Genomic DNA, 21,641 nt, shown 5'->3' with positions numbered 1-21,641 from the left:
AGGATCGTCCACTCTGTCCCTTGGAATAAACAGAGAAAATTACTAACTAGTGCCATCTCAAATGTGAGATCTCTATAATGTAAGAACCAAATTGTAAGTAACGAAGCACACAAAATAAGTTACCCAAAAAAAGGTAAAGAAGAAATTATACATCATATAAACTTCACAGATTGAAAACATATTTAAAATAATTAAGTAACACAAATGGGGAAAGAGAATCAAAATAATTTTGAAAACACATGAAGTTATAAAGCGGGCACGGGGGGCAGTGGCTCATGCCTGTACTCCCAGCACTTCGTGGGGGCCAAGGCAGGAGGATCACTTGAGGCTGGGAGTTTGAGACCAGCCTGGGCAGCAAAGCAAAACCTGTCTCTACAATGAATAGATATGAAAAATAATCCAGGCACAGTGGTGTGTGCCTGTAGTGTCAGCTACTGGGGAGGTGGAGGTGACAGTGTCTCTTGAGACCAGGAATTCGAGGTTACAGTGAGCTATGACCACCACTGAACTCAAGCCTGGGTGACAGAGAGATTCTGTCTCAAATACACACACGTGCACGCACGCACACACACACTGAGCAGGCATGTTTTATAAAGACTCAAATAGAAATTGAACAACTGAAACTTAAATAAACTTAATATACAATGTATGGTTTAATTATTAAATTAGACCAAGTTAATAACAGGATTAATGAATTAGAATACTGAAATGAATAAATAAAAAACTACAGAAAAACAAAATGATCACAATACAAATGTGATTATACATGTACAAAGAATAAAATGAGATGAAATCAAATACATTGGTTTCACTAGCTTACATACAAGTAACACATCACACTAATAACAAATATTTATAAATTTCTGAAACTGAATATCAGATAGGAACCCTTAAATGCAGAAGTGTATTGTGATTAAGTGAGCACCAATGAAAAATACTGAACAGAAATAAAAGTCAAACTGCATAACACCAAAGAAAAGAAAAAAATCTTTAAAGCTATGAGAGAGAAAAGAAGAGAGAACCAATGAAGGTGAGAGCAAACTCTCCACAGCCTGTGTTCAGCCAGAAAACAGAGAAATAAGTAAGGGTTCTGAGAGAAGTTACTGTTCAACAAATAATTAGATACTTCACTAACATATTTTGAATGAGTAAGGATGCACTAAATGATTTTCAAAAGTAAAAAAAATGAGAAATCTTATTACCAATATGAGGTTATTAAGAATGTGCTTCAAAAAGAAAAAATTAAAATTAAGTTCAAGAAATCAAAATGAAATGCAAAAAACTGCAAACATATTGAGCTATGAAATCACAGTGGACAATGAACTAAAGGATCCATCAAGCCTTTGGCAGCATCAGTTTCCAAATGATTTACATAAAATAATGGTGTTTGCAATGAAATAAAATATCAAATCCTCTGATACTTGAATAATTTAACTGATGTTAGAATCTCCTTTTCAGACAAGTATTTGCATAGAAAAAATATACAATACTTCTGTCACATCATTTGCAGAATATCAATTATCTTTTTTTCAGATCTTATTAGCACCAAAGGGCTCACAGTGGCATAGGCACTGGTCACACGCCTCTGGACACCCAGGATGACTGGATCATACATTGATATCAGGATCGAGTAGGATGAGAGACTCAAATCCATCCAGTACATGACCACAAAGAAACTCACCAACAGCAAGACTTTCTTGGTGGCCCTTTTTTCTGGAGAAACTCTTGGGGAGAGCCTGGTGCTGTGAAGGTGCTGGGATTGCCTCTGATGTTTGCATAAGAGAGTCACCATGTATTCACTTGAGAACAGCATAATTCCCACAAAGGACACATCTCTGGATAATGAGAGAGTAAGAAAAACAAGGTTGCTGATGATGGACTTCCTTGGGGAAATGAGGCAGTATTTATTGAGCATCAGAAAACTGGTGTGAGTCGTATTGGAAGAAACCACAGTGTAGAAGATCATGTAATTACTGCAGGACAAACTGAAGGACCATAAGAAGACAAGAGCATATGAAATGTGATTTGTGAATTTATGTTTAAACCTCATCAACCAGGAGGTGCTGGGGCTGATGGTGACGGCCTAGAGCACACTCAGGAGGCAGGTGATGCCGATGGAGAGGCCCCGCATCACCCTTCTCAGCTAAAAATGCATCTTACACTCAAAGTCATCTTGAAAATGAAGGGACTTAAAAATGTCTCGAGACACCAAGAACACAATGGTGAGCAGTGTCATGATGTGGATGAGGGCCAAGTGACTGGTGGTCAGGTCAGTGAGCTTAAGATCCAGGAGCTTCATGGTACAAGAGAAAAGGAGGAGGATTTTGATGGAGACTCCAATACCAGCTTGGGCAAAGAAGGCACTTTTGAATTATAATGTAAGTGGAAACTGTTCATTTTAATGGCAAATAGGAAATATTTTATGTACCTGAAAAAAACAACCAATAGAACTTCCATCATCAATGTTACTTACTTCAAATTCAAAATTATCATCATCATTATCATTTTAAATACATCCATTCATTGTGATTAATGTTGATCATCACATATAAATTCTTAAACATACAGCCTGATCATTATATGATAAACCAAATTAGTAGTATAGTCGAGTGAACATGCACACATGCACAGTCACACCTGTAGAGGGCGCACATTATCTGTACTCCGATAGTACCAAGGACACACTTTTTTTTTTTTTAATACTTTAAGTTCTAGGGTACATGTGCACAACGTGCAGGTTTGTTACATATGTATACAAGTGCCATGTTGGTGTGCTGCACCCATTAACTCGTCATTTACATTAGGTATATCTCCTAATGCTATACTTCCCTCCTCCCCCCTCCACATAATAGGACCCGATGTGTGATGTTCCCCTTCCTGTGTCCAAGTGATCTCATTGCTCAATTCCCACCTATGAGTGAGAACATGCGGTGTTTGGTTTTCTCTTCTTGTGATAGTTTGCTGAGAATGAAGGTTTCCAACTGCATCCATGTCCCTACAAAGGACACAGACTCATCCTTTTTTATGGCTGCATAGTATTCCACGGTGTATATGTGCCACATTTTCTTAATCCAGTCTGTCACTGATGAACATTTGGGTTGATTCCAAGTCTTTGCTATTGTGAATAGTGCTGCAATAAACTTACATGTTCATGTGTCTTTATAGCAGCATGACTTATAATCTTTGGGTATATCCCCAGTAATGGGATGGCTGGGTCAATGGTATTTCTAGTTCTAGATCCTTAAGGAATCATCACACTGTTTTCCAAAATAGTTGAACTACTTTACAGTCCCAACAATAGTGTAAAAGTGTTCCTATTTCTCCACATCCTCTCCAGCACCTGTTGTTTCCTGACATTTTAATGATTGCCATTCTAACTGGTGTGAGATGGTATCTCATTGTGGTTTTGAATTGCATTTCTCTGATGGCGAGTGATGATGAGCATTTTTTCATGTGTCTGTTGGCTGTATGAATGTCTTCTTTTGAGAAGTGTCTGTTCATATCCTTTGCCCACTTGTTGATGGGGTTGTTTTTTTCTTGTAAACTTGAGTTCTTTGTAGGTTCTGGATATTAGCCCTTTGTCAGATGAGTACATTGCAAAAATTTTCTCCCATTCTGTAGGTTGCCTGTTCACTCTGATGGTAGTTTCTTTTGCTGTGCAGAAGCTCTTTAGTTTAATTAGATCCCATTTGTCAATTTTGGCTTTTGTTGCCATTGCTTTTGGTGTTTTAGTCATGAAGTCCTTGCCCATGCCTATGTCCTGAATGGTATTGCCTTGGTTTTCTTCTAGGGGTTTTATGGTTTTAGGTCTAACATTTAAGTCTCTAATCCATCTTGAATTAATTTTCATATGAGGAATAAGGAAAGGATCCAGTTTCAGCTTTCTACTTGTGGCTAACCAATTTTCCCAGCACCATTTATTAAATAGGGAATCCTTTCCCCATTTCTTGTTTTTGTCAGGTTTCTCAAAGATCAGATTGCTGTAGATGTGTGGTATTATTTCTGAGGGCTCTGTTGTGTTCCATTGGTCTATATCTCTGTTTTGGTACCAGTACCATGCTGTTTTGGTTACTGTAGCCTTGTAGTATAGTTTGAAGTCAGGTAGCGTGATGCCTCCAGCTTTGTTCTTTTGGCTTAGGATTGTCTTGGCAATGCGGGCTCTTTTTTGGTTCCATGTGAACTCTAAAGCAGTTTTCTCCAATTCTGTGAAGAAAGTCATTGGTAGCATAATGGGGATGGCATTGAATCTATAAATAACCTTGGGCAGTATGGCCATTTTCACGATATTGATTCTTCCTATCCATGAGCATGGTATGTTCTTCCATGTGTTTGGGTCCTCTTTTATTTCACTGAGCAGTGGTTTGTAGTTCTCCTTGAAGAGGTCCTTCACATCCCTTGTAAGTTGGATTCCTAGGTATTTTATTCTCTTTGAAGCTGTTGTGAAAGGGAGTGCATTCATGATTTGGCTCTCCGTTTGTCTGTTACTGGTGTATAAGAATGCTTGTGATTTTTGCACATTGATTTTGTATCCTGAGACTTTGCTGAAGTTGCTTATCAGCTTAAGGAGATTTTGGGCTGAGACAATGGGGTTTTCTAAATATACAATCATGTCATCTGCAAAGAGGGACAATTTGACTTCTTCTTTCCCTAACTGAATACCCTTGATTTCTTTCTCTTGTCTGATTGCCCTAGCCAGAACTTCCAACACTATGTTGAATAGGAGTGGTGAGAGAGGGCATTCCTGTCTTGTGCCAGTTTTCAAAGGGAATGTTTCCAGTTTTTGCCCATCCAGTACGATATTGGCTGTGGGTTTGTCATAAATAGCTCTTATGATTTTGAGATACGTTCCATCAATACCAAATTTATTGAGAGTTTTTAGCATGAAGGGCTGTTGAATTTTGTCAAAGGCCTTTTCTGCACCTATTGAGATAATCATGTGGTTTTGGTCTTTGGTTCTGTTTATATACTGGATTACATTCATTGATTTGCGTATGTTGAACCAGCCTTGCATCCCGGGGATGAAGCCCACTTGATCATGGTGGATAAGCGTTTTGATGTGCTGCTGGATTTGGTTTGCCAGCATTTTATTGAGGATTTTGCATTGATGTTCATCAGGGATATTGGTCTAAAATTCTCTTTTTTGTTGTATCTCTGTCAGGCTTTGGTATCAGGATGATGTTGGCATTGTAAAAAGAGTTAGGGAGGATTCCCTCTTTTTCTATTGATTGGAATAATTTCAGAAGCAATGGTACCAACTCCTCCTTATACCTCTGGTAGAAATCAGCTGTGAATCTGTCTGGTCCTGGACTTTTTTTGGTTGGTAGGCTATTAATTATTGCCTCAATTTCAGAGCCTGCTATTGGTCTATTCAGGGATTCAACTTCTTCCTGGTTTAGTCTTGGGAGAGTGTAAGTGTCCAGTAAATTATGCATTTCTTCTAGGTTTTCTAGTTTATTCATGTAGAGGTGTTTATAGTATTCTCTGATGGTAGTTTATATTTCTGTGGGGTCGGTGGTGATATCCCCTTTATCATTTTTTATTGCATCAATTTGATTCTTCTCTCTTTTCTTCTTTATTAGTCTTGCTAGTGGTCTATCAATTTTGTTCAACTTTTCAAAAAAACAGCTCCTGGATTCATTGATTTTTTGAAGGCTTTTTTGTGTCTCTATCTCCTTCAGTTCTGCTCCGACCTTAGTAATTTCTTGCCTTCTGCTTGCTTTTGAATGTGTTTCCTGTTGCTTCTCTAGTTCTTTTAATTGTGATGTTAGGGTGTCAATTTTAGATATTTCCTGCTTTTGCTTGTGGCTATTTAGTGCTATAAATTTCCCTCTACACACTGCTTTAAATGTGTCCCAGAGATTCTGGTATATTCTATCTTTGTTCTCATTGGTTTCAAAGAGAAACCATCTTTATTTCTGCCTTCATTTCGTTATGTACCCAGTAGTCATTCAGGAGTAGGTTGTTCTGTTTCCATGTAGTTGAGCGGTTTTGATTGAGTTTCTTAGTCCTGAGTTCTAGTTTGATTGCACTGTGGTCTGAGAGATACTTTGTTATAATTTCTTGTCTTTTACATTTGCTGAGGAGTGCTTTACTTCCAACTATGTGGTCAATTTTGGAATAAGTGTGATGTGGTGCTGAGAAGAATGTATATTCTGTTGATTTGGGGTGGAGATTTCTGTAGATGTCTATTAGGTCTGCTTGGTGCAGAGTTGAGTTCAATTCCTGGATATGCTTGTTAACTTTCTGCCTCGTTGATCTGTCTAATGTTGACAGTGGGGTGTTAAAGTCTCCCATTATTATTGTAGGGAGTCTAAGTCTCTTTGTAAGTCTCTAAGGACTTGCTTTATGAATCTGGGTGCTCCTGTATTGGGTGCATATATATTTAGGATAGTTAGCTCTTCCTGATGAATTGATCCCTTTACCATTATGTAATGACCTTCTTTGTCTCTTTGGATCTTTGATGGTTTAAAGTCTGTTTTATCAGAGACTAGGATTGCAACCCCTGCTTTTTTTGGTTTTCCATTTGCTTGGTAGATCTTCCTCCATCCGTTTATTTTGAGTCTATGTGTGTCTCTGCATGTGAGATGGGTCTCCTGAATACAGAAAAATGATGGGTCTTGACTCTTTATCCAATTTGCCAGTCTTTGTCTTTTAACTGGACCATTTAGTCCACTTACATTTAAGGTTAATATTGTTATGTGTGAACTTGATCCTGTCATTATGTTATTAGATGGTTATTTTGCTCGTTAGTTGATGCAGTTTCTTCCTAGCAGCAATGGACTTTACATTTTGACATGTTTTCGCAATGGCTGGTACTGGTTGTTCCTTTCCATGTTTCATGCTTCCTTCAGGAGCTCTTGTAGGGCAGGCCTGGTGGTGACAAAATCTCTAAGCATTTGCTTGTCTGTAAAGGATTTTATTTCTCCTTCACTTATGAAACTTAGTTTGGCTGGATATGAAATTCCGGGTTGAAAATTCTTTTCTTTAAGAATGTTGACTATTGGCCCCCACTCTCTCCTGGCTTGTAGAGTTTCTGCTGAGAGATCTGCTGTTAGTCTGATGGGCTTCCCTTTGTGGGTAACCCGACCTTTCTTTCTGGCTGGCCTTAACATTTTTTCCTTCATTTCAACTTTGGTGAATCTCACAATTATGTGTCTTGGAGTTGCTCTTCTCGAGGAGTGTCTTTGTGGCGTTCTCTGTATTTCCTGAATTTGAATATTGGCCTGCCTTACTAGATTGGGGAAGTTCTCCTGGATGATATCCTGCAGAGTGTTTTCCAACTTGGTTCCATTTTCCCCGTCACTTTCAGGCACACCAATCAGATGTAGATTTGGTCTTTTCACACAATCCCATATTTCTTGGAGGCTTTGTTCATTTCTTTTTACTCTTTTTTCTCTACACTTCTCTTCTCACTTCATTTCATTCATTTGTTCTTCAATCGCTGATACTCTGTCTACCAGTTGATCGAGTTGGTTACTAAAGCTTGTGCATTTGTCACGTAGTTCTCGTGTTATGGTTTTCATCTCTATCAGTTCTTCTAAGGACTTCTCTACATTGATTATTCTAGTTAGCCATTCGTCAAATCTTTTTTCAAGGTTTTTAGTTTCTTTGCACTGGTTACATAGTTCCTCCTTTAGCTCTGAGAAGTTTGATTGACTGAAGCCTTCTTCTCTCAACTCGTCAAAGTCTTTCTCCGTCCGTTGCTGTTCCTGGCAAAGTCTTTCTCTGTTCCGTTGCTGGCAATGAGCTGCATTCCTTTGGAAGGGGAGATGTGCTCTGATTTTTTGAATTTCTGGCTTTTCTGCACTGCTTTTTCCCCATCTTTGTGGTTTTATCTGCTTTTGGTCTTTGATGATGGTGACATAGTGATGGTGTTTTGGTGTGGGTGTCCTTTCTGTTTGTTAGTTTTCCTTCTAACAGTCAGGACCATCAGCTGTACGTCTGTTGGAGTTTGCTTGAGGTCCACTCCAGATCCTGTTTGTCTGGGTATCAGCAGCGGAGGCTGCTGAAGATTGAATATTGCTGAACGGTGAGTGTTGCTGTCTGATTCTTGCTCTGGAAGCTTCGTCTCAGGGGTGTACCCTACCGTGTGAGGTGTTGGTCTGCACCTAGTGGGGGATGTCTCCCAGTTAGGCTACTCAGGGGTCAGGGACCCACTTGAGCAGGCAGTCTCCCCGTTCTCAGATCTCAACCTCTGTGCTGGGAGATCCACTGCTCTCTTCAAAGCTGTCAGACAGGGGCATTTACCTCTGCCCAGGTTTCTGCTGCTTTTTGTTTAGTTATGCCCTGTCCCCAGAGGAGGAGTCTACAGAGGCAGGCCAGCCTCCTTGAGTTGTGGTGGGCTCCACCCAGTTGGAGTTGGGAGAGGCTTTGTTTACCTACTTAAGCCTCAGCAATGGCGGGTGCCCCTCCCCCAGCGTGGCTGCCACCTTGCAGTTAGATCTCAGACTGCTGTGCTAGCAATGAGGGAGGCTCCCTGGATGTGGGACCCTCTGGGCCAGGTGTGGGATATAATCTCCTAGTGTGCAGTTTGCTAAGACCCTTAGTAAAGCACACTATTAGGGTGGGAGTTACCTGATTTTCCAGGTGTTGTGTGCCTCAATTTCCTTTGGCTAGGAAAAGGAATTCCCTTCCCCCTTGCACTTCCCAGGTGAGGCATGCCTCACCCTGCTTGAGCTCTGGCTGGTCGGGCTGCACCTGTGGACCAGGACCAGCGCCAACTGTCCCACATGCCCCAGTGAGATGAACCTGGTACCTCAGTTGAAAATGCAGAAATCACTCATCTTCTGTGTCGCTCAGGCTGAGAGCTGGAGGCTGGAGCTGTTTCTATTCTGCCATCTTGGGCACGCCCTCAGGACACACTTCTTTAGTAAACATTTAGTTTTCACTTTTTGCATTCTTTTAGTTTTCACCATCCAGAACTGGAACACGTATATAAAAATGAATCATGGGTGTTTGTAGAACTGAACTTAAGTAGATTTTGTGCTAATGGAAAAAGCAATCACCAGAAGTATTTTGGAAAAAAAAAAATAAGGCATTGAATGGCTGTCATATCACATCACTCTGACATCATGCTGAGTATCACATTCATGCATACAACGTTTCATGTATCCTATAAAAATTATATAAGACACATAGCAGAAGATGTTCTTTTCAGATAGTTTTGTGGTAGCAAAACCAAACAAACAAACCTCCCTATTAGCAATTAGTATAATAGGAGTAAACGTAATTTTATTAAGGTCATCTACTAAAATCTACTTAATGCGAAGTATATTGAAAGTCTTGGGAGTGCGCCGGGCTGGCCCCGCGGTGGGGTCGCGCGGGGACTCACACGGGTGGTCTAGGGGACCGAGGCCGGGAGCCCATGGCCCGGGCCGCGACAGCCGAGCAGGGCTGCGTGTCTCCCGCCTAGCCCGCGCGCGGCACGGATGGGCTGCGGCGCGCCTTCCTGCAGAGTCTGCTCACCCTGTTAGACATCCTGGACCACCGGCGGCGCGGCTGCTTGCACCTGCGAGAGATCCAGTCCCGCTGGCAGAGTGCCGAAGCCCAGGGGCTGCCTAGCGGGGTGCTGAAAGGCCTGAGTCAGGTGGCCCCAGCTAGCTGCTACCTTACCTTCCAGCGCTTCGTTGCCGGTCTGCGCACCTCGCTGCTGAGAGCCGACGGCCGCACCCGGGACCTCACGCGCGCCAGGGCCGGGCCCGGAGACCAGCCGCCGCAGCGCCTGCTGTTTGCACCGGCTGTCGATCTGCTGACGGTCCTGGAGAGGAAGCCCCTCTCCCTGGGCGTTCGCGCCGCTCTGACAGGTCCCAGAGGCCCGGCCCGCAGCCTGGAGCAGCTGTACGCCCCCGCCAAGGCGGCGCCCTGCCCAGCAGAGCCCGAGTGGTCCCAGAGCGCGGCGGTGGAACGGAGTCAGGGCGCCGACGCAGGTGCAGCGGCCTGCAGGGTCTTGGAGGCGGATTCAGGGGATGCCCGGCTGCCCCCCCGTGCCCGAGGGAAGGTCGGAGGCACACCATCACCAGCGGCGTGGACTGCGGCCTGCTGACGCAGATGTAGAAACTGGAGCAGGAGAGGGAGATGCTGCTGCAGGGTTTGGAGATGATGGCGCCGGGCCGCAATTGGTACCAGCAGCAGCTGCAACGACTGCAGGAGTGCCAGTGCCGCCTGGGCCAGAGCAGAGCCAGCGCCGACGTTGGGCTGTGGGGAGCCCTCGCCCACTGGGACGGCTACTGCCCAAAGTAGAGGAGGTGGCCCGGTGGCGGGGGGAGCTGCTGGCTGCGGCCTGGGCCAGCCAGGCCCTGCTCACGTCCTCCTCCGGACCGCCTGCTCTGTCCTGACGTCCACCTTGTCTCCCGGATGGCAGCAGCAGATCATTCTCATGCTGAAGGAGCAGAATCGACTCCTCACCCAGGAGGTGACCGAGAAGAGTGAGTGCATCACGCAGCTGGAGCAGGAGAAGTCGGCGCTCATTAAGCAGCTGTTTGAGGCCGGTGCCCTGAGCCAGCAGGAGGCGAGGTCTCTGTACTCCACCTTCATCTTGCCGGTGTGGACTGAGTGGGCCCCCAGGGCCGGCCTGGCACTCAGCCCTTCGAGGGCGGGCGCCTTGTGGCACCCAACCTCTCTGGCTGGAGACCCCCAGCAGGCCCAGGCAGTCCAGGAGTCGGCGCCTTCCTGTCCGCCTTTCCATCTTTGTTCCCCAGGCCTGTCCCCAGCTGGCCCGGACACCGAGCCCTTGACTCGGTTTTGGCCTCAGGTGCTGACATGGGCTGGGGCTCTCTTGAGTCCGCATAGTCCGCAGCTACTACTGCCGCTGTGAGTGGACAGTGGGGGACCCCTCCACGAGTTACCAGATCTCTGGCTGCCCTGGCTTCCAGCGATGCTGCCTGCCCTGGGGTCCCATCTCCAGGGAAAAGAACTGCTCACTCCAGGATGCAATTCCGACAAAGGCCAGCAGAGGGCGCCTGGCGGCTCGGTTGCGGCGCTGACGCTGCGCCCGAGACCTGCGGGTCCAAGGGCAGCTTCCCCCGACCTCAACCAGGGCACCAGGACAAAGTGGCTGTCGCCCGGACGGGAGCAGATGGAGGGGGTGGGGATGACCTCTAGGCAGGGGATGCCCGCCTGGCACGGGAGCCCCAGGGATGGCGGTCGGATTTCAGGTCCCGGCCAAGCCTGAGAGACTCTGGCTGCAGCGCATCCGGGAGCCAGGTGGACTAGAGCTTGGCCTGCGTGTGCCTCCCGCAGACCCCGCGGTGATGGTCTTCCTCATCCTGGCCAGGTGATGGCCTTCCTCATCCTGTGGGACTCAACGTGGCTGCCCCACGTTGAGTGCCACAAAGCAACCTGTGAGCCTGGCTCCCCAGGAGGGCCCTGTCCCCAGGAGGGGCCTCCATACAGTTCCAGGCACGTCATAGGCAGAGTCTGTCACCCCCCACTCAGGATTCCCAAGGTCTGGGGTCCTGCTCATCCCCCTTTCCTCCCACGCCCAGCCTGAACCCAGGTTTCTTTAGGGAGAGGCCACTTCCCTCAGCCAAGGAAAAGGAGAATCCCCAGGGTACAGGAGGAGGCTGGGGCAGGTCCCCTTTGGTGTCATTCCCTGCCCCCCTGCCCAGGCCCACTCCCGCTGGTTCTGGGATACGCACTGGTGGGGGCCCCATGCTCAGCCCAGCCTGGAGGGCCCCAGTGCCACCAGAGCCAGGGACACGGCAACATCATAGGTGGATTCTGAAGCCCAGGGCCCCTAATGCAGGGTCAGTGTGTGTTGGGCGCAGGGACCCTGATGAGGAGTCAGTGTATGGGGGGGTGCACGGACCCCAATGCAGGGTCAGTGTGTGGGGGGTGCAGGGACCCCTCGTGCCCAGGGCACTTTGGTGCACTGTTCCACAAGGCACCCCTGTCTCAGAGGAGGGGTCCTGGCAGGCAGGGCAGCAACTCCCTTCCGGAACCCAACTCCATGCTAACCTGCCCACAGGAACCCCACAGAGCCGCATTCCCTGCTGCACCCGGGCTGCAGGGGTGTCCCAGGACAGGCCCAAGCCAGCCCAGCGTACAGCTGTCCTCCTACCCTGAGGATGGGAGTGGGCTTTCCAGAGACATAAGGACGCCAGGCCTGGACATCCTGGGTGGGAAAAGGAGCGGGTCCTGAAGGCCTGCGCCCCACAGCCCCAGCACCGGGTGGACTGCAGTGCAGTGGGTGGGCCAGCGGCAGCTGGGGAGAAGCCCCCCATCAGCAGGCTGGGGTCTGCCCACCAGGGCCTCCCCACGTCTGCCTTTGAGGGTGCCTGCCATGCCCTGGGGGATCCTGGCCTCTTTACAGGACTGGAAGCAGAAGACAGAACAGTGTCTGTCTTGGGGTAACTTCATCAAGAAACCGCCCATGTAGAGCTGGACCCCGCAGCTAAAGAGGAAATGTGAGACAGGCTGGCATCTCTGGAAAAACTGCCTCTCAGCCTTGGTGTTCCATGCAAGGTGAAAAAAATATAGGTCCTCCAAGTTTACAGTTTGCAATCAGGCTAGTGCATGGCCCTGCAGACTACGAGGGGAGAATTTAAAGTGGCTCCCGGCTGGCAGGGTCTAGGTGGCTGGCAGAGGCACATGCAGACCCTGCCTGGAGCCCGCCCTAGTGATGCTGGGTCAGTCAGTCTCCTTGCACCATATGAGCAGCATCCCTGGCCTCTATCCACGAGATGCCAGTAGCATGTGCAGGTACATACAAGTGCGTGCACACACAGTTGTGACACTCAGAACTGTCTCAGGATGTCAAAATGTGTCCCTGTGGGCAGAAGTGTCCCTGGTTGAGAATCTGCCCCAGAGGAACACAACCACAGGAGGCCTCGGGATTTTGTGTTGATCAGGTTCCAAGGAAAATGACTATCTCCACCGACCGCGGTGGCTCACACCTGGAATCCCAGCACTTGAGGCCAGGAGTTCGAGACCAGCCTGGGCAACATAGTGAGAAACCCCATCTCTACAGAAAAAGAAAGAAAGAAAGAAAAGAAAATGAGATCTCCCGTTTTAAAATTCATAAACATCACAAGACAACAATACACTATGAGACCCAGCAGAAACAACACGTAGACTGTAGATACAGATACTGGAATTATCAGAGAGACTATAAAAGAACAGTGTTTTATATATCTAAAGAAATAAAAGAGATTTCTGGAAACATGAAAAAAAAAATCTAGTTTTATCAGGTGATCATTCAAACCATCCTTAAGTATTATAAATACACTACAGCATTTCCAAACTTAAGCCGAAAGTGGTATAAATACATCACTCTGAATTAGTGCAGATTTGTAGTGTCTTAAAATGTAAAGATTTGTATAAATGCATAAAACAATTTGTTGTTGTACTAATTTATTAAAATTGAAAATAGTCAAACAAAATTCAAATTCAAATATGATTACATAATTTATTTATTATTATTGTACTTTAAGTTCTAGGGTACATGTGCACAGCATGCAGATTTGTTACATATGTATACATGTGCCATGTTGGTGTGCTGCACCTGTTAACTTGTCATTTACATTAGGTATATCTCCTAATGCTATCCCTCCCCCCTACCCCCACCCTACGACAGGCCCCGGTGTGTGGCATTCCCCACCCTGTGTCCTAGTGTTCTCATTGTTCAATTTTCACCTATGAGTGAGAACACACGGTATTTGGTTTTCTTTTCTTTTCTTTTCTTTTTAACTTTATTAAAATACTGAGTTTTATTTCACATGTATATTTTTGTCTGCCCACCATTTCCATGTCTGACCACCGCTACTACTATGTCCTATCATAACATTGCATACTTAAAACCAAGCAAAGGGTGGAGTTCCATCTGTAAAAACTAAACAGGCATTTTGGACAACACATTCTTGGCATTGGAACCTGGACAATATTTATCAAACACGGTAGGGAAAGTTCTCACTCTGCATTATAAAAAGGACAGCCAGATATCAACTGTTACAGAAATGAAATAAGACGGAAAATTTTTAACAAATTGTTTAAACTATTTTCTTAAAGAGACTTCCTCCACTGCCAGAGATCTTGAATAGCCTCTTGGTCAGTCATCCAGAAGCAATTCTTCACATATTTGATGAACTTGGCTTCCACTTTGGGAAGAGAACCACTTTTTTCTATACTTGCTTGCATTTTTGCTTTAATGTCTTCTACAGAACTAGGTCCTTTTGGTGTTTTAGGAGTTTTTTCCTGTTTTTTGAGGGATTCTTGTCCTTTTGATCTTGGTGTGATGATGGTTTTGAGTCTTTTCCATTCTGATTTGGCTTTTGTGCATTTTTGGCTGGAGTATCTCATATAGATTTCTTCACTGATGCTTTTTCTTTAGGTTCCTCATCATCAAAATCGTCATCATCATCATCATCATCATCATCTTCATCAGCAGCAAGTTTTACTTTTTTCTGTGGAACCTTGCTACCACCTTCAGGGGCAGACCACTTTCCAGATATACTTAAGAGTTTCATGTCCTCCTCCTCTTCATCTTCTGACTCTGCATCTTCCTCCACAGCTACTAAGTGCTGTCCACTAATATGCACTGGTCCTGAACCACACTTCAACCTTAAGACCACTGGTGGTGTTATTTCAAAGCCCCCAAGGGAAATCGTTGGCTATACAGACATTTTCAAAGTTGCTAGTGTTACTTTAATTGGACTGCCTTCGTAATTCATTGCCTCTGCTTCAACAATGTGCAATTCATCCTTTGCACCAGCCCCTAAACTGACCGTTCCTAAAGATAACTGGTGCTCATTTTCATAAAAGTGGATAATCTTTGTCGGCCTTTAGTTCACAACCGAAAAGATAGTTCTGGGGCCTCAGGGGACTCATGTCCACATCCATCGAATCTTCCATCAGGTGGCGGCAGGCACTTAGGTGGGAGAGAAGGCGGACGGAGAGAAAGGAACGCTGCTCCAGAGAACAGCCGTGCAGGACGGAATCACACTAGGGACGGTGTTTGGTTTTCTGTCCTTGCTATAGTTTGCTCAGAATGATGGTTTCTAGCTTGATTACATAATTTCAAATTTTCTTCCACCAATCTATACATTTATATATTCATAATATTAATATTTCATCTGGAAATACCTACTGACTAGTTATAATTCAGTGAGACGTAAGAACAAATCGTGAGAGAATTACAGACATCATCCCACCTGAGTCTTGATCACTAACTGGTAAAGAAGCTGAGAAACAGACGCTTACCCGGCTGAGTCTTGGAGTGAGTCTGTGTATGAATTGTGGTCCCTGAACCATGGTTATAAGGAAGGGATACTGTGAGTTCATCTCCCTCACGCCCATAATTGTCATGTCACCTGTAGAAGCAGGATGGCCCTGGCCCTGGGATTGTTAGAAAAGGGAGCCACCAAGGCAAAAACTAAATGTACCTAATTCCTGAAAAACAACAGAGTCGCCACAGCTGGGTTCTGAAGTTTATAATGAGTGCGCTCATTTTCTTAGGTAATCTTGCACAGATGAATTGCCTCCTCTCAGTCCTTGTCAACAAAACAGATGTTAAAGAATAACTCTAACTTCAAACTGTCTTTACATTTTCCTGTCAGATTACCAAAAGTTTCCTTACTGAAAAAAAATATATACATACATACAATGGGATGAATGAGTATCACAATGTTGTATACAAGAAACCAGATTAAAAAGCATGCATAGTATTTAATTCCATTCATGAAAAAAATCAAAAAGCAAACAAAACTGAGTTTCTGGCTTCAGGTAAGAGTGGAATAGCTTGTTTAACAAGACTCTCACTGGAAAAATTTTACATTTTTGATAAAATATGATATGTAATTATATAGAAATATAATTTATATGTAATACATATGGTATAATACATGGGTGGGTAAGAAGTGAATAAGAATTTCAGCTTTGTCCACTGTAGGGGAGATAGGGTTTGGGATTGGAGTTGAGTTCAAATTAAGTTCTTCTAGAAAAATAATAATACTCCTCAAGAAACACAACAGAATCCAGAGTCTCTATAATTATTTATAGTTTCCAGCACATAATTTTAAAATTTATGAGATGTGTGAAAAAAGCAGGATAATGTAATTCATATACAAGACTAAAACTAAAACAGGCATTAGAAGCTATCTCCAAGGTGTTCAAGGTGTTGTAATAAGATGACAAGAATTGGAAAGCAGCTATTATAAATATGGTCATGGAAGTAAAGAAAAATATTCTCGGCCGGGCGCGGTGGCTCAAGCCTGTAATCCCAGCACTTTGGGAGGCCGAGACGGGCGGATCACAAGGTCAGGAGATCGAGACCATCCTGGCTAACACGGCGAAACCCCGTCTCTACTAAAAACACAAAAAATAATTAGCCGGGCGAGGTGGCGGTGCCTGTGGTCCCAGCTACTCGGGAGGCTGAGGCAGGAGAATGGCGGGAACCCGGGAGGCGGAGCTTGCAGTGAGCTGAGATCTGGCCACTGCACTCCAGCCTGGGCGACAGAGCAAGACTCCGTCTCAAAAAAAAAAAAAAAAAAAAAGAAAGAAAAATATTCTCATAATGATTGAGCAGATGTGGGATCTCAGCAGAGAAATGGAAATTAGAAAAGAACCAAATAGAAAGATGATAATAAAAAAGTACTGTTGAGAGGATCAGCTGATTAGAAACAGAAGAAATAAACTTGAAGATGGAGCCCTAGAAATTAACCAATCTAAAGACAACGTTTCAGATGAATGATTGAAGAAAAATGAAAAGAGCCTTACAGATCTGTGAGATGACTGAGTCCTACTAGACAAGGCCTGCCTTTCCAAGTATTGAGTCCACAGTGCAGCTGACCTACTCCTGCCTGAGCATTTCAGCTGTGGCCCGCATTCTTCTGAGAACCTGGCTCCAGAGGCCAATGGTCCACCCTGGGGCTCCTGCCACAGTCACTATTGCCACTGCTATTGCTGCCACAAGGCCAAGGAGGAAGTGTGGAGACCAGGCACTTTCATGCACCCCAACAGTGGAATCCACCCTGTTTTTGAGGAAGGGAGGTGGCAAGTGGGCCACAACGTTTCACAGCTGCCAGCCTCCACTGCACCCACTGAGGGGGGAGCCTATCCTCCCCAGTAACAGGCCCATCACATAGCCACACTGCCCTTGCCTAGGTGTGTTGGTTTCAGCTGCGCACTCTTCTGAGGCATTGCAACTGCAAAAAATCAGCCCAGTGCAGAGCTGCCTGACATGGAATTCCCTCTCCAGCTGCTGGCAGAGCAGTTGACTCTGATGGAAGGGGTGAGCAGCTCTGCTCTTTAGGGCAGGGCAGGGTCAGGCCATGCCTCTGGCACCAGCTGTCTCAGACCAGCCATTCCCTGACTAGAGTCTAGTGATCTGGGTCTTATCCCAGCTCCACGTTTCACCAACTGTGCGACTTGGATGAGTTTCTTCACCCACCAGCCTTCCCTGTCCAAATGCAGACAGTGGGTATGGGACACAAACAGTGCCAACTGCAAAGAGTGACTGGGCACATCAAATGAGATGGAACAGATAGGAAGAAAAGTGGAGGCCTGGCCCATTTGTTGGTGGAGGTGCTCAAAGCAAGCAGGTCTATAGGTCGCCCACCCATCTGGCCAGGAGCCTCACCTGCCTCAGCACTTATTAGGCACCTGATGTATAGAGATTCTATGGCAGACACCCGACAGAGCCCTTAGTTGTGGCTGCCACATGATTCTCCCATCTTGCTCCCAAAGTGCGGGGATTATAGGCATGAGCCACCACCCAAGCTTAAGTTTTTTTCATTTTTGTTGTTTTTATATGCTTTAATTACTTTCTCTTTTTCTTCTGTGTATTTACTACAGTTTTTTTTTCCTAGTGGTTATCATAAGACTTATGTAAAACATCTTGTATCTTAACAATCTTGTTTAAGATGATGACAATTTAACTTCTATGCATAGAAAAACTTTACAAATTTTCTCCCTTTCATAGATTTTATACTATATACGTCAAACTTTACAACTTTTTATGTCGTGTGTCCATTAGTAAATTATTGTAGTTATTTCATTTTTAATATTTTTATAGATTTTATACTAAAGTTCAAAATGACTTGTGCAAAACCACTACAGTGTTAGAGTGTTCTAAATTTCATTAAGTATTTACATTTTCAGTAACATTTATACTTTAATGTTTTTCATATTATTTACATTCGATCATATCAATACGAAGACTTCCTTTTAGCATTTCTTACAAGACAGGTTGAGGTGTGATAAATTCCCTCACCTTCTTTTTTGTCTCGAAATGTTGGAATGTCTTGACCTCTATTATTTCTAAAGAACAGCCTTGTTGGTTAAACTCTTCTTAATTGTCAGGTTTTTTCCTTCTTTCAGCATTTTGAATATATGTTCTCCCAGTTTTCTTGCAAAGTTTCTGCTGGAAAATCCACTGATACCATTATAAAGATTTCCTTCTCTATGAAGAATTTATCTCATGCTGCTTTCAAGATTTGTGCTTTATCTTTGTGTTTTGATGATCATAATGTGTCCAAGGGCAAACTTTATTAGGTTCTTCTTGCTGTAGGTATTTTGAGCTTCAGAAAACTGGATGTTCATATTCTTTTCTAGATTTGGAAAGTTTTAAGATGAAGGGGTAGCCTGCCCCTTCACACCTGTGGGTGTTTCTCATCAGGTGGGACGAGAGATTGAGAAAAGAAATAAAAGACAGAGACAAAGTATAGAGAAAGAAAAGAGGGCCCAGGCGACCGACACTCAAGTTCCCTCAGTATTTATTGATCATTATCTCTACCATCTCTGAGAGGGGAATGTGGCAGGACAATAGGGTAATAGTGGGGAGAGGGTCAGCAGGAAAACGTGTGAACAAAGGTCTCTGTGTCATAAATAAGTTTAAGGAGGACGGGTGAGGTGGCTCAAGCCTGTAATCCCAGGCTTGAGCCACCTCACCCGAGGCTGAGATGGGCGGATCGCGAGGTCAGGAGATCGAGACCATCCTGGCTAACATGGTGAAACCCCGTCTCTACTAAAAAAAAAAAAAAAAAGAAAAAAGAAAAAAACTAGCCAGGCGTGGTGGCGGGTGCCTGTAGTCCCAGTACTCGGGAGGCTGAGGCAGGAGAATGGCATAAACCTGGGAGGCGGAGCTTGCAGTGAGCTGAGATCCGGCCACTGCACTCCGGCCTGGGAACTTGAGTGTGGGTCCCCTGGGCTCTCTTTCCCCTCTCCGAGATGGTAGAGATAATGATCAATAAATACTCCAGCCTGGGTGACAGAGCAAGACTCCGTCTCGAAAATAAATAAATAAATAAATAAAATAAGTTTAAGGAAAGGTGCTGTGCCTTGATGTGCATGCACACAAACATCTGGGTGCAAGAAAAAGCAGTATTGCCGCCAGCATGTCTCACCTCCAGCCTTAAGGTGGTTTTCTCCTATCTCAGTAAATAGAACATAGAATCGGATTTTACACCAAGATATTCTATTTCCAAGAGGAGCAGGAGACAGATGCCTTCCTCTTGTCTCAACTGCAAAGAGGCTTTCTTCTTTCACTCATCCTCCTCAGCACAGACCCTTTATGGTGTCGGGCTGGGGGATGGTCAGGTCTTTCCCTTCCCACGAGGCCATATCTCAGGCTATCACATGAGGAGAAACCTTGGACAATATCTGGCTTTCCTAGGCAGAGGTCCCTGTGGCCTTCTGCAGTGTATTGTGTCTCTGGGTACTTGAGATGAGAGAATGGTGATGACTTTTACCAAGCATACTGCCTTCAAGCACTGTTTTTAACAAAGCACATCCTGCGCAGCCCTAAATCCATCAAACCTTGAGTCAACACAGCACATGTCTCTGTGGCACAGGGTTGGGGCTAGGGTTATAGATTAACAGCATCTCAAGGCAGAAGAATTTCTCTTAGTACAGAACAAAACGGAGTCTCTTATGTCTACTTTTTTCTACATAGGCACAGTAACAGTATGATCTCTCTTTCCTTTCCCCACATAAGACATTATATATTTAAATCCCTTTTCCTCTTTCTCTCTTTTTCTGAAATTTCTGAAATGTGTACATTTGCTCACTTTATGATTGGTTACTTTTAAATAGCCTGTCTTTGAGTTTGCTGAATTTTTCTTCTTTAGGATTGAGTCTCCTGTTAAACATTTCTATTATATTTTTTTAGTTCTGCTACTGTTTATTTCAGTTCCAATTTCTGTAAAATTTTTTTGACTTGCTCAATCTCTTGATTTAGTGGCACACATAGAATGAATGAATTAGCTCTTAGTTGTGGCATAATTAGTAAGACTGATCTTGCTTATAGAAATAGGATCTTAATACTTCAGTCTCAGAACACTATAAAACCCAAGCCACAGTTTTTCTTTTGAGGATATGGAAAGCATTCCTCATTCAAATCTGATTATGGTTTTACAAAATATGTGCCTCATTTTTATTAGTCATTATCTTCATGCTGGATTCTAATATTCTTTTTGATGTCGATGTGTTCAATGATATAAACTTATATAGAGAAAATTCCTTCCTTCTCAATTTATGAACAAAAATTTTAAAAGCAACATTTTTGATGTGGTAGGAAGACATTTATACGACATACACAGCTACTGCCTTAAACTGGCAAAAATAACAAAAGAAAAAATTGTTATTTATCCTTTAAATAATGAGTCTCTATTTGCTACAAATCTATAAATATTTTAAATATATTTCCTTCTATTGCAATAAAAATTAAGATAACCTTCTGTTTAACAGCTTATGGAGATGTTAATTTTATAAGGAAATAAAAAAGATTGACTTGCCTCCTGAATGTCCAGTGATAAACTGAATTCTAATTTCCCTCCCTCAAGAACATAAAAATGAAGTAAAGTGTATCAAGTATGTAACAAGTTAATATTAAAAATGATTCTTCATATGATCTTTTGTAATCAATGTAAAAAGAATGTAAAAATGTGTTTTTGCTTGAAGATTTAGTGACTGTCCAAGGAATCACAATTTTTGAGCTTTTCTACCCAGAGAACTATACTATGTGAAAATACTATAATGCCTCATATAAAAAAGCACGGCAATAAAATTCCACATGTGGCTGGGCATGGTGGCTCAAGCCTGTAATCCTAGCACTTTGGGAGGCCGAGAGAGGTGGATCACCTGAGGTCAGGAGTTTGAGATCAATCTGACCAACACGGTGAAACCCCGTCTCTACTAAAAATACAAATATTAGCCAGGCGTGGTGGCAGGTGCCTGTAATCCCAGCTACTCAGGATGCTGAGGCAGGAGGATCGCTTGAACTCGGGAGGTGGAGCTTACAGTGAGCCAAAATTGCGCCACTGCACTCCAGCCTGGGCGACAGAGCCAGACTCTGTTTCAAACAAACAAACAAACAAACAAACAAATTATCTCATTGTTTTGACTTTAGATTATTCTCTATATTAAACATTCTTGTTTAATGTAAACTTTGAAAAATTTAGTGCCTTTGTACTTTATCGTAAAAATTCTCTGATGTTCATTTAGACTTGATTTTTGAATACTTCTTCACATTTATTGCATTTGAAAAGTTTCCCTATGGAAGAATTCTCTATGAATTCTGGTTATTTCTAAGGTTTATATTTTAGATCAAACTCTTTCTACATCCATTACATGTATAGTATTTCTCTAGTATGAATTATCTGATCTTGAGTAAAGTGTGAGCTGTAGTAAAAGGCAAAAGAGCACACAGC

At 43.9% G+C, this 21,641-nt stretch overlaps 3 pseudogenes; 1 reads left to right on the top strand and 2 right to left on the bottom strand.

The window, feature by feature from the left end:
- Window positions 1,496–2,371, bottom strand: MACMULV1R-PS1009 (vomeronasal 1 receptor macMulV1R-ps1009 pseudogene; annotated as a pseudogene).
- Window positions 9,365–10,813, top strand: LOC100426832 (suppressor APC domain-containing protein 2 pseudogene; annotated as a pseudogene).
- A 3,029-nt stretch (window positions 10,814–13,842) lies between these two features.
- On the bottom strand, window positions 13,843–14,943 carry LOC701459 (nucleophosmin pseudogene; annotated as a pseudogene).
- Window positions 14,944–21,641: the final 6,698 nt, after the last annotated feature.

This window comes from Macaca mulatta, chromosome 3, assembly GCF_049350105.2.
Source record: "Macaca mulatta isolate MMU2019108-1 chromosome 3, T2T-MMU8v2.0, whole genome shotgun sequence".
Lineage (NCBI taxonomy): Eukaryota > Metazoa > Chordata > Mammalia > Primates > Cercopithecidae > Macaca > Macaca mulatta.
The sequence above is the reverse complement of the archived record's forward strand: the minus strand, read 5'-3'. Positions and strand labels throughout refer to the sequence as shown.